The following is a 12,083-nucleotide window of genomic DNA, read 5'->3' as shown; positions in this document are numbered from 1 at the left end:
CTGTCTTAGCAGGAGTGTGATAAACAACGCAACGGCAAAGATAATTAATTTTAATTTTAATTTTTTTAAGTTTAGTTATTTATTTTGAGAGAGAGAGAGAGTGCAAGCAGAAGAGGGGCAGAGAGAGAAAGGGAGAGAGAATCCCAAGCAGTGGCCATGCTGTCAGCGTAGAACCACATGCAGGGCTCCAACTCACGAAGCCATGAGATCATGAGCTGAGCTGAAATCAGGACTGAGCCACCCGACTGAGCCACCCAGGAACCCCACAAAGAAAATTAATTTTTAAAACAGAGATCATTTTTTGTGTTTACTTGTATCCCAACCTGATACTCAAGAATCTGATGTTTGACAGAGAAATAAAGTATAATGGTGCCTTTTCAAAATCAGGTAAGAATTCATTAGCTACAAACATCAGAAGTCTGATACTAAATTTACTTAGATGGCCTTAATTTGATACATTTTTGTAGTACACACAAAATTTCATTTAGATCCTAGCTTTACATATGGAAATCTAACCCTGGAAATGCTCGGTAGTCTTGGATTAGAATTAGACACTTCATTCTCCTAAATCTTTCTTTTAAAGAAGGTTTTTCTTTTAATTGGTTAAAAGGTCCTGGTATATTAGATGAACTCTGAAACAGAGTGATGATTTGGCCAGAGTGCTGTTGCTGAGCTGATGAATGGAAATCGCTTATTCACCACCTGTTGGAAAATGTTAGTGTTCATGTTCAATCATGTGCCTAATTTAGTGTGTAATTGGAAATGTAGTGCTCGCAAGGCAGGCAAATCTTTTTGAAGATTTAGCTATTTATATTGAGCGTATTAATTACATTGAAATAGAGGAGAACACAAAGCTATCAGGAGAACAGAGACTACTTTCAAAGTAACTGCTCAACAGGACACACACTGGTTACATAGAGAGATAAAAGCACTGTGTTGTCTGAGTAAGTGTGAAATACTTCAGGGCTGCCATATTATCACCATCACAAATTGTCAGCAGATGTTTCTTCTGTTCAACTCAAATAGGCACGGGCTCTTACCACTATAAAAATTACATATACCAGTGGCTTTTAAAGTCCTTGTGTTTTTCTGCCCTCTGTTAACATTAAAATTTTTCTGCTGAGTTTATTTGTAAACATAATTTGAAATGCCGTGCATATCAGGTACATTGCAGCTTTCCAAGTGTTCTTCAACTCTCTGCCTAAGTCCAGACAGTCAACAGGATGATCCTAAGAACTCTTCTGAGTGAAACTTTTACTTAATGAGGTCAGCTTGACCGCACCCCCATGACAAAGGTTGGGTCCCCTCATGCATCTGCTTGAACAGTCAAGAGAAGGTTGATACTTAAAGTTCAGTCAAGCTCTGGTGTAGTGAGGACCGAAATTCAACATCAAAAAGAAACTGGGAACCAAGAGGATTCCCTAGTGGCTGTAATATGGCAAAGTACAAGGGGTGTGAGAGAGAATGAACTCGGGGAAGACAGCAAAAATGCTAAAATATCTTGAACGATGTATATACATTGTTGAGATTGTTGACCAGTTATTCCAAAATACTTTATTGCACGGTAGCAGAAGTGTAGAAACCCATGGTAAACCCACGCCTCCTCAAGAAAACCAAGTGTTCTTGCTGACACATTGACTCATCACTCAGACACACTCAACCAACCCCAAATATGACTTCAAAATGTTTGAAGAGCAATGAAATGTCAACCTTTCATGAGAAAAGATGCCCTGAGGGGACCGGAGAAGGGAAGGAGGCAACCTTAAAAAAAAGTTCTCTGGGGTGCCTGGGTGGCTCAGTAGGTTGTGCATCCGACTTCGGCTCAGGTCATGATCTCGCGGTTTGTGAGTTCAAGCCCCATGTCGGGCTCTGTGCTGACAGCTCAGAGCCTGGAGCCTGCTTCAGATTCTGTCTCCCTCTCTCTCTGCCCCTCCCCTGCCTGTGGTCTGTCTCTCAAAAATGAATAAATGTAAAAAAAAAAAAAAATTATCTGTCCCAATTCTCTTTACGGTCCCAAATTTCTCTTCTCTGATTTTTTTCTAACCACTCCAGCCTGTAACAAGCCTCCTCCAGTCCCTTGTCGCATCTGTCTTATCCCCTTTCCTTTAGAATACTTTTTTGGGGGGAGGGGGGCGGGGAGAGTAAACTCCATCCTACACAAATCTAGCTTCCTTCAGCATCTTCCATGCCTCTTCTCTGCCCAGCATCCCCAATCAATCCCCAAGACACAAGAACAAGAGGTATGAGAGTGGGAAAGACCATGAATACTTACCCTGAACTGTGGGTTTTTTTGTTTTTTTGTTTTTGGGTTTTTTTGCCTGTTGCACTTGTATGTGATATGATTACCTTGTTTATAATAACTTTTTATGCTTTACTTATCAATATTCTCGCACTTTGAACATAAAATGGCTAAAATTTTTCAAGAAAATTTTTGAGAGGAGGGGTGCCTGGGTGGCTCAGTTGGTTAAACATCTGACTTCAGCTCAGGTCATGATCTCACGGTTCATGGGTTCAAGCCCTGTGTCAGGCTGACCACTCAAAGCCTGGAGACTGCTCCGTATTCTGTGTCTCCCTCTTTCTCTGCCCCTCCTCCCACTTCCACTCTCTCTCTCTCTCTCTCTCAAAAATAGACATTAAAAATGTTTTTTAATAAAAAAAGAAAATGATTGAGAGGGAAAAAAGTCTATATATATGAAGAAGACTGGCTAGACTCCAAAGAATAACAATGGAAAATGAAAGAAAATAGATCAGATAAATTTTCACTTATCTAATGGTGACATTACTAATGGTATTACTAATCAATGGGTATTAAGCACTCTGCAGTACCTACCAACTAATTTGATTCACACCACACTGAATGAAGAAAGCAGGACTTAGAAAGTGATAATGTTATAAAGTTAAAAAATTGAGACATTTAATTCATAATGAGTTCCCTCTCCAAAAGCATTATTATGTTTTAAAACTGCTTTCAAGAAAACCCACCTCCACTGCCTTAGCTAATTAGAAAACAATTGAACTATATATACATATATAGAACTTTTATGTAGTTTATATAGTTAAATTTTTTTTCAAGCCAGCTGATCTTTATTAACAGCATCCTTCTTAAGTAGTAAGTTACTGGACGTTCTGTCCTCTGCATATGATTACCATAAAGATCTTCTAAAGCACAGTTACAAATCATGTCATGCCATATCTGAAAACAGTCTATGATTCCCCATTTCTTTTAGAATAAAATCCAAACTCCTCAGCGTGGCTTTCAAATTCTTCTGTGATCTGATGCCAGCAGGCAGTCCTAATCTATCTCCCACCATTTCTGCTTCTGTACTGTATGCTGCAAGCAAATCAGACTTGTTCACCATTACCCAAATAAGCCATACACCCAAAGATGTACGTGACTTTGCTGAGACTCACTTTTTCTCTGGAATGTGCCCCTCTGCTGCAATCCACGCACGCTGAAATTCTACCACACGTTCAGGCCCAGCTCCAATCCTGCCTGATCAGAGAGTATTTCCTCAGACTCTGGACCCGGACACCTACCACTCTCCTTGTTACTCTCTTATTTTGTGTGTCTTCTCTCTTATATAGCAGATTTGTGTTTTGATAATTTGAGTACAAGCCTTAGCTCTGTTCCTTGTTCCAGGTTAGAATAAAGCTTATGATTCCTGGCATCCTCCACAATGAAAACAGTGACTTACACATAGAAGATAGTCAATAAATACGTATTCAAATAATTAGCCTCGACAACCTAGTTGTTCAAATAAGATAATCCAATCGAGTACTGTCATCCGTCCATAAATTTCCTATGGCAACAGTAATGAATTATAGTTTCTCGCTTAATAAATTACAAGAAATTTGACACCCAAAAAGTGAGGTAATCGATAAATTCAAATTAAATAAAATATAATGAGATGTCTTTGGAGACTTATACTGACAGGCATACGGCATAATTGGACCAAACACATTAAGACAGAGTTGTGAAATTGCTCATATTTAGGATGAGTTTTTGCTATTTGTCTCCTTCATGCAGAGACATGAGAAGCATGGAATTTTTACAAAACACTACAATGAGTCTAGTTCAATGACTTCTAAGCAAATAAGTATTCCAGGGTTCTTTATTCTATACAGATGTGGCTATTCAGGAACACATTAAGTTAATGGGATTCTCTGCAGCTGATAGCTAGTCCAAAACTCAGAATTAAGGATAATAACCAAATTACACAGATACAGAATTTAGTTATTAAATTGAATGTTTTTCCCTAATGGTATACAAATAATTTTCCATTCAAAGAAATATGTCCATAATGTACTTCTCAGAATCATTAGTGTTACTGTATTGGCTATGAAATAGAAGGCTGTGTGCAGGTTCTCTTAGAATTAATAGAAGACTAAAACAGGAAAATCCACAACTACTACCAGGATTTTGTGTTCTCTGGAGTAATTTTATACCTTTTCCTGATTTATAAAGAGCCCTTTTTCTTTTTCCAAATGTATCTCTCTTGTTTAGATGTAATGGCTTTGAAAGCAACTTGCAACAGCCATCCTAATGACAAAAATCTGTAATCATAACCATTTTGAAAACACATCATGTATGTCGATCATTCAAAGGATATTTTTTTCCCTTAATGTACTGCTGATCAAAGAGGTATGTGTGTTTGTGGATGCCGATGTCTTATGTAAAGTAGGATCTCAAGAGACATATATTGAATCATTAAAGAAAGAGTGAATGACTGAGCGAATAAAAATAGAATCTCAGTGTTACAGCTCTTTTAGAATTTGTCTAGCAGGTTTTCCGGTCTTTACCGGAAGACCCCCTCCAAAAAAAAAAAAAAAAAAAAATAGAATCTCTATGACCCTGAACTGAAGCACTGGCTGGATAACAATTCACTTTCATGATAAAAGGCTAACTAACTTAGAAAAATGGAAGAGACTTCCTAAGTGTGAATTTTCCAAGGATCAGTGTCATTGGTGACTTTATTTATCGTCCTTAATATTATTTTACACTTTTAGGAAATGCCTTCAACTAGATGAAATAGTAAAGGTAAGGTCAGACATGACAAGGATAGGTATCATTTTTTAAAATCTATTTGAATGTAAATTTATGGACTTTTGACTACTGGTTTTTTTGGCAAGTCAATTCCCTTAAATACCTCTGATCTGTTTGCTTCAAGGAAGTTCCATGTGCCAATAATCACAGTTAAAATGGTTTTTTAAAACTTATTCTCAAGCTTCATTAATTAATTGCCTCTGTGTACCTACCCTTTCCTCTTCCAACTTAAAGCATGATAATTTGAGGTTCTCTGACTTCTAAACTGGGGTGGGAAGGCCATACCCTTAAACTGATCTTTGCCACAGGGCTGGATATTAGTGAAACCTTGTTGAAATCTTTCTCTGGCTTTTCCCTTCTTGTTCCAGATCCATAAGCCACTGATTTTTGTAAATTTTCAAGGCCTCAAATTTCTGAACTCCCAATTTCTAAACTTTTACATTCCAACCACATAGTTATGTCATGATCTGGATTCTCTCTCTCTCTCTCTCTCTCTCTCTTTTTAATTTTGAAAGAGACAGAGTGTGAGTGGGGGAGGGGCAGAGAGAGAGGGAGACAGAGAATCCCAAGCAGGCTGTGCAGTGTCAGTGTGCAGAACCCAACACAAGGCTTGAACTCATGAAATTGTGAGATCATGGAATAAGCCAAAATCAAGAGCTGGACGCTTAACCAACTGAGCCATCCAAGCGCCCCTGGTCTCTTTCTTGAAAGAGCATCTTAAAAACACAAAGTAAAAGCAGACGCACACTACTGTTCTGACGCTTGGTAATCGTTTATTTTAAAACTACAGACTCAGTAAGGGGATGATAAGCCTTCCAAGTTATTCTAGATGACAGTTTTTCCAAACTTTTGTTACTGTGTAACATGCATCTCCTCTTTTCCAGTTTGGTTTCCATTCTAATGCCTGCTGTATACCAGAGATGAAGTATAAGATATATATATATATGTAGATATATAGATATATATATGTGTATATATACATATATATATATATGTATATATATATATATCAGTGAGTACAACAGGCAAAATTATCTCTGCCCTCATGGAACTTACGTTTTAATTAATTACATTTCTAGAATTAAATGAAATAACAAATACAAAACATTTTTTAAAACTCTTTAGTACAAAATGGGAGTTCAGTAAATATATTTTATTATTATTTTATTAGTGTTCTCTCTTCTTTATTTATACTTCATTGTAACATAATATGAACAAAGAGCAACACACAAAAAAATTAGAAGTTTTCAACCTACTAGATCATATCTCCTAGTCTTTTTTAAAAATAAATTAACTTCAATATTAATGTTTCTGAATTGCCCTTTTAGTTCATGGAAATCTAACAATTAAATAAATCCAAAGAAAGTGTAGGTTTTGTTGCTAAATAGTATTCCTCTCCTTTGCTTGATTAAAATTTATCAATGAATAAGCCCAGAATTATACAATTATATACTAATAAAGCATATTAAAAGAGTTTTAGACTACATTTGATTGCTAAAAATTAATACCTTTATTTTTTTTAATTTTTATTTATTAAAAAAAATTTAACGTTTATTTTCGAGAGACAGAGAGAGACAGGGCACGAACAGGGGAGGGGCAGAGAAAGAGAGGGAGACACAGAATCCAAAGCAGGCTCCAGACTCTGAGCTGTCAGCACAGAGCCATGGACTGCAAGATCATGACCTGAGCCGAAGTCAGACTTAACCAACTGAGCCACCCAGGTGCCCCTCACATTTTCTTAAGCTTTTAAATTGTTCTGTTTTATTTAGTTAGTTTTTTAATGTCTGAAGCCCTTCTTTGTGGATATGGATGAGGATATACCACCCAGAAGAGTAGATCAAACAACAGGCAAAAATGTTTTTCAGATACAGAGTGCTATCTATAGACTAGTGGGCTGATGGATTGCAAAAACTCCACAGAGGTTAGAGTTACCTGTCATCTTAAATTATGTGTGCTTTATTTAGAGTCACTACCTCCAGAAGATGTTTTATCCTTTCATAAGCTTGTTTCTTTTTCTTTTTAGTAAACATTTTTTCCCTAATTTATTATGTCTGAGAGATGCTGCTACTTGTTGGATGTAGCTGTAGAATCAAAAACGAGGACATGTCTTCTCTTTGGCATCTAACGGTTGGGCATGCTTGTGTCAAAATGACTTAGGTGATTTGGGAGCCTGTCAGAACACTCCAGACGAGATGTTCATTTCCCTCCAGCTCCCACTTATGGGATTCCAGGAGTCCAGGATGATTAGGTAATTAACTCTCCCTCAATAGGTGGCTTCTAAAGCACTAAGTGTATTCTTAATAATTAGCTTAGCTTTAGAAAATTGATGTGATAAGTCTTTTATGATTACCTCAAGAGACATTTCTTTTATTGTTCATATCGAGAAAGAATAAACAATCATAGACACAAACACGAACAGATAGATGTTAAAGAAACTTAAAAGGTAATATACACACATGCATGTTCTATAGGCTCAAGTGAGGGAGAATTCTATGGATCTAAAGTCATTTTTTTATTTACAAATATGAAATTATAAATTAGTTGAGGGGCTCCTGGGTGGCTCAGTCGGTTAAGCTTCTGACTCTTGATTTGGGCTCAGGTCATGATCTCAGGGTTCGTGAGTTCAAGCACCACATTGGTCTCTGCACTGACAGAGTGGAACCTGCTTGAGATTTCCTCTCTCTCCTTCTCTCTCTGCCCCTCCCTCATGCTCTCACTCACTCTCTCTCAAATAAACTTAAAAAAATTGGTTGAAATGAGAAAGCAGTAATTCTGATTCATCATCCACAATCACAACCTCAGAGACATATCAATAATTTTTTTTTACCTCAGTAGTTCTGGAGATATCAACTTCTTTCTATTCACCATCGACTCTTCTCATAATACCTCAGTAGCCCCCTAACTGTCCTCCATGCCTTGCGCATGGCCTTGGCCATCTTATGTCTGCTTTCTACTATTAAAGAATAAATCAAATTCACTCAGCTACTTATCACTCTAGCACAAATTTGATTATAACATTCTTTTGCCATGGATTTCTGTGACTTTACAGGGTTTAAACACCTTGCTACAGTCTTTCATGATGTGGTGGTACCTGTTTACCTTTCATCTTATCCTTCATCCATTGCTTTGTCTCCTTTTCCAATCTAGGCTACATACAATCCTGTAAAACCCCTGTACTCTTTTATCTCCAGACTCTTGGACATGCCATTCTTTCTCCCTGGAACATTGTGCCCCAACTTTGCCAAGCTAACCCCTATTCTTCCGTGAGGAATCAGCTAAAAAGAGAACTTCCCCTAAGAAAACTTCTCTTATGATGGCCCAACTCCCTCACTTTAAGACTTGGGTTAAAAGTCTCCTCGCTATGCTAAAACTGCAACCCAACGAACCCATTATAGTGTTCATTGAAAGCACTATTTTAAAAAATTACCTGTACATTTTCTTTCCTCATCAGGATCTAAATGTTTCTTTGTGAGCTTTGCTACTTATGGTGAAATAGTGTAGTAATAGCCTAAGAGAACTATTTTGACCTGAATTTGTATTAAAGAGACTGGAGAATTCTTTTTGTGATGGTCAGTTTTATGTGTCCATTTGACTGGGACGTGGGTGTCCAGATATTTGGTTAAGTACTATTCTGAGTTTGTCTGAAGGATGTTTCCAGGGGAGACTAGCATTTAAATTGGTGAACTAAGTGAAGCAGATTGCCCCCCTCAAGGCGGTTGGGCTCCACCCAATCTGCTGGAGAACTGACTAGAAAGAAAGGTGGGGTACTGGAAAATTCACTCTCTGCCTGTTTTCAAGCTGGGATCTTGGTCTTGCCCTGCACTCAGGGTGGAAACTGTATAACCTGTTCCTGGTTGTGAGGCCTTCGGGATCAGACTGGAACCCCATCACCGTACCTCTTGGGTCTCCAGCTGGCAAACAGCAGATCGTGGGGCTTCTCAGTCTCCTTAATCACAGGAGCCAATTTCTTATTATAAACCTCTTTTTATATAGATCGCCTGTGGGTTCCATTTCTCTGGACAACCCTGACTGATACACTTCCTCTGTAAAAGTTAAATGTGTTTCTGACCAGAATTTAGGCAGGGCGGAACTTCTCTTCCACCAAATGATGTAATGACTAAAAGTCTCAATATACTTTCCTAAACTCACCCATATGTAGAATTCTCAGCAAGTTATTGTCCCTTCAGATGCCTTCACCCAGTGACACAGGTAAATAGTTTTAATGGAGACAAAGACTGTACTATGAGGTCAAACTCTAATTCATTTACCAGAAAGCCACTGTATAGGGAGTGTGGTACGGAAATAGGCGAATCATTTGCTGTGAAGGGCCTGTTAGTTAATATGTTTGCCTTTGCAGGCCACACCACCTCTGTCACTGCTACTCAACTATAAAGCCACCACTGATGATATGCAAATAAATAGGCATGGCTGTATTTGCATAGGACTTTATTTGCAGAAATATGTGGCAAGCCAGTTTTTGCCTACAGGCCACAGCTTGCTGACCCTTGGGATAGTGGTTTAGACACAGCGCAGACAGTAAAGTCATACAACTGGGTTTGAGTTCCGACTTCACCAATTTTCCACTCTGTACCGTGTGCAAGTCACTTAACCTCTATTAAAAAAAACCCACTTCCTAGGTTTGTCATGAAAATTTAATGAATAATGTACCTTAATTGCTTAAGGAAACTTCTGAATATATAGTAAGTGCTATAGAAGGTTCGTTATTATTCTTTTCAGCTCATTTTTTTTTTTGGTACTTGAAGGTTTGGGGTTTTATATACGCTACCAGTTTTCAGAAAAGAATTTAAGAGTCCTGAAAGAAAGTTACAGTAAGTTTTGTTGAAGAGAGTTTTCGGTGTGATTGTTGATGCAATCTGGAGCTTTGGAACATGTTACTACAAATATTATTTAGTAATCTCGCTCTTGGTAATGTAGCATCTTTAGCAACAAAGAACATCTTATTGCAATAAAGGCTGGGAAGTTGTCTTGAAAAAAAACCAGTTTAGATAAAACTTGGGGTAAAAGAATTCTTTACCTCTTTCAGCTGCTCAAGCTTTCTTGGGTAACTTCTCAAGGTTTTGACATTTTGCTATCCTCAATTACCCAGTTTTGTCTTTTCTAGTTGTTTAAACTGTTAGGAAACAACCCAGTAAAAACATAACTGTATTCATTTCTCCTTAGGGTTGGTCATAAGTATTTCACCAAAAATTCTCTTTTCTTTCCACCACTTTGATCATTTTACACTCATCCTGAAAAAAAAAAGAAAGAAAGAAAGAAAACAACCCAAAAGCAGCTTTTAATTCTCCTATATCCATCATGACTAAGTGCTTCGTCTTGGAGTTCACGGCTCCCTTCAGGTTTGGCAGGACCCTCCCTCACTGCTCCATTCACCCCCACCTACCCAGTCCCCTCCACTCAGATAGGGAAGCGTGTCAGCACTTTTCATCTGTGCATTCCCAGAACTTGAGCTATGTCTGGAATGCCTCTGCCCTCCCATCTTGATGGGTTCCCTCCCTTCTATCATTTATGGAGCTTATCAGATCACACTTTCTTCTCAACCTTCTCCAAATAAATGGAAATGCAGAAATAGTTCCCTGCCCCCCACCGTGTCTGGGAAGACAGGAAATTCTGCCCAATGCAGGATCCCACATACTACAACACCATTTTACACTTTGTTATTATGATGACCTATTCTTGGCATTTTATGCATTTTATGCATGTTTGCATTGATTTCAATGTCATTCTTCCAAGTAATTCCGATAAGATAGGTTGGGAATCTTGCTGGTGGAAGTGTTTGCCCTCTGGGAACAAGGTCCTCTAGGCTCACAGAGATGAAGAGCAGGAGGCACAGATTTCCCAAAAAGGTGACTAAGAATAAAAGTAAGTGAGTGTGTATGGTAAGCAGAATGGTCCCAAAGGATGTCCACATCCTAATCTTTAATTAGGAAACTTTGAATATGTTACATGGCAAAAGAGTCTTTACAAATGTAATTAAAGATACAACCTTGAAGATTAGGGAGATTACCTTGGATTATTTGTCTGCATATAATCTGTGATTACATGTGATCATATGATTACATGAGCCCTCAAAAACAGATAATTTTCTCTGGCTTGAGTAAGAGAGGTGCAATAGAAGAAATCAGAGAGATTCAAAGTATGAAAGAGACTGAACCTGACCTTGCTGGAGAAGAGCGATGTGAAAAGCTTGAGAAGTGTAGGTATTTCCTAGGAACACAGACCAGCCCCAATTAACATCCAGCAAAGGAACTGGGATTTCAGTCCTAGGTCGGATGATTTGCATCCTCAAAGAATTGAATTCAGTCAACGACCTATATGGGTTTGGAAGTGCATTGATCCTTGGAGCTTCCAGAAAGATCTACAGGCTTGCCAATACCTTGATGTTGGCTTTGGGAGACTCTAGGCAGAGACCAAGTTTATGAAGCTATGAGGTAATAAATGTATTCTGTTGCAAATCACTAAATTTTTGATAATTTATTATGGAAGTAATAGAAAATCTATAGAAGGCGCCACTCCTACTTTAAAGCTTTGTTTTCCCAACTTGTGTGTAGTACCCGTTATAAACAGAGCACCATAACATGGTTGATGATTGAAGGTATATACTGTGTCCTAGAGGATGGCTCCCAATTCTCACAGACTGTTATTGTTAAACTCGTATTCCCTGCGACTTCAGCAGGCCATTCCAATACTTCATCAGTTTAGCAGTTTCTGGGAGTGTAGATGTGATAGAACCAATGGATCTGATACTCACATGGCCATGGTCTGACCATAAGCCTTTGGAAAGTATTGCTGGCTACGGTCCTATGGGTAGTAAAGGAAAACCTACACCCAGAATATTTATTAATTTTATTTAATTAAGATCATTTACATCTCCTTCTAGGGTACAAGCGGCCCAATGTCACAAACTTGCCACCATGTGGCTGGTTAGTTTCCCCAATGGATGAGCTTTAGGATCTCAGTGTTTTTATGTTGTCAGGTATGACATCAGTAGCCTCAGTAGGTAGATCAATCTTGGTGATGG

The 12,083-nt window shown here is 38.2% G+C and overlaps 1 non-coding gene across 1 annotated transcript; it reads left to right on the top strand.

Moving 5' to 3' along the window:
• Positions 1–4,750: 4,750 nt before the first annotated feature.
• Positions 4,751–4,812, top strand: LOC115506574. Its single transcript, XR_003966429.1, has one exon. It is a non-coding gene; the product is annotated as a U7 small nuclear RNA (small nuclear RNA).
• Positions 4,813–12,083: the final 7,271 nt, after the last annotated feature.

Source organism: Lynx canadensis, chromosome F2 (genome assembly GCF_007474595.2).
Source record: "Lynx canadensis isolate LIC74 chromosome F2, mLynCan4.pri.v2, whole genome shotgun sequence".
In the NCBI taxonomy this organism is placed as follows: domain Eukaryota; kingdom Metazoa; phylum Chordata; class Mammalia; order Carnivora; family Felidae; genus Lynx; species Lynx canadensis.
The sequence above is the reverse complement of the archived record's forward strand: the minus strand, read 5'-3'. Positions and strand labels throughout refer to the sequence as shown.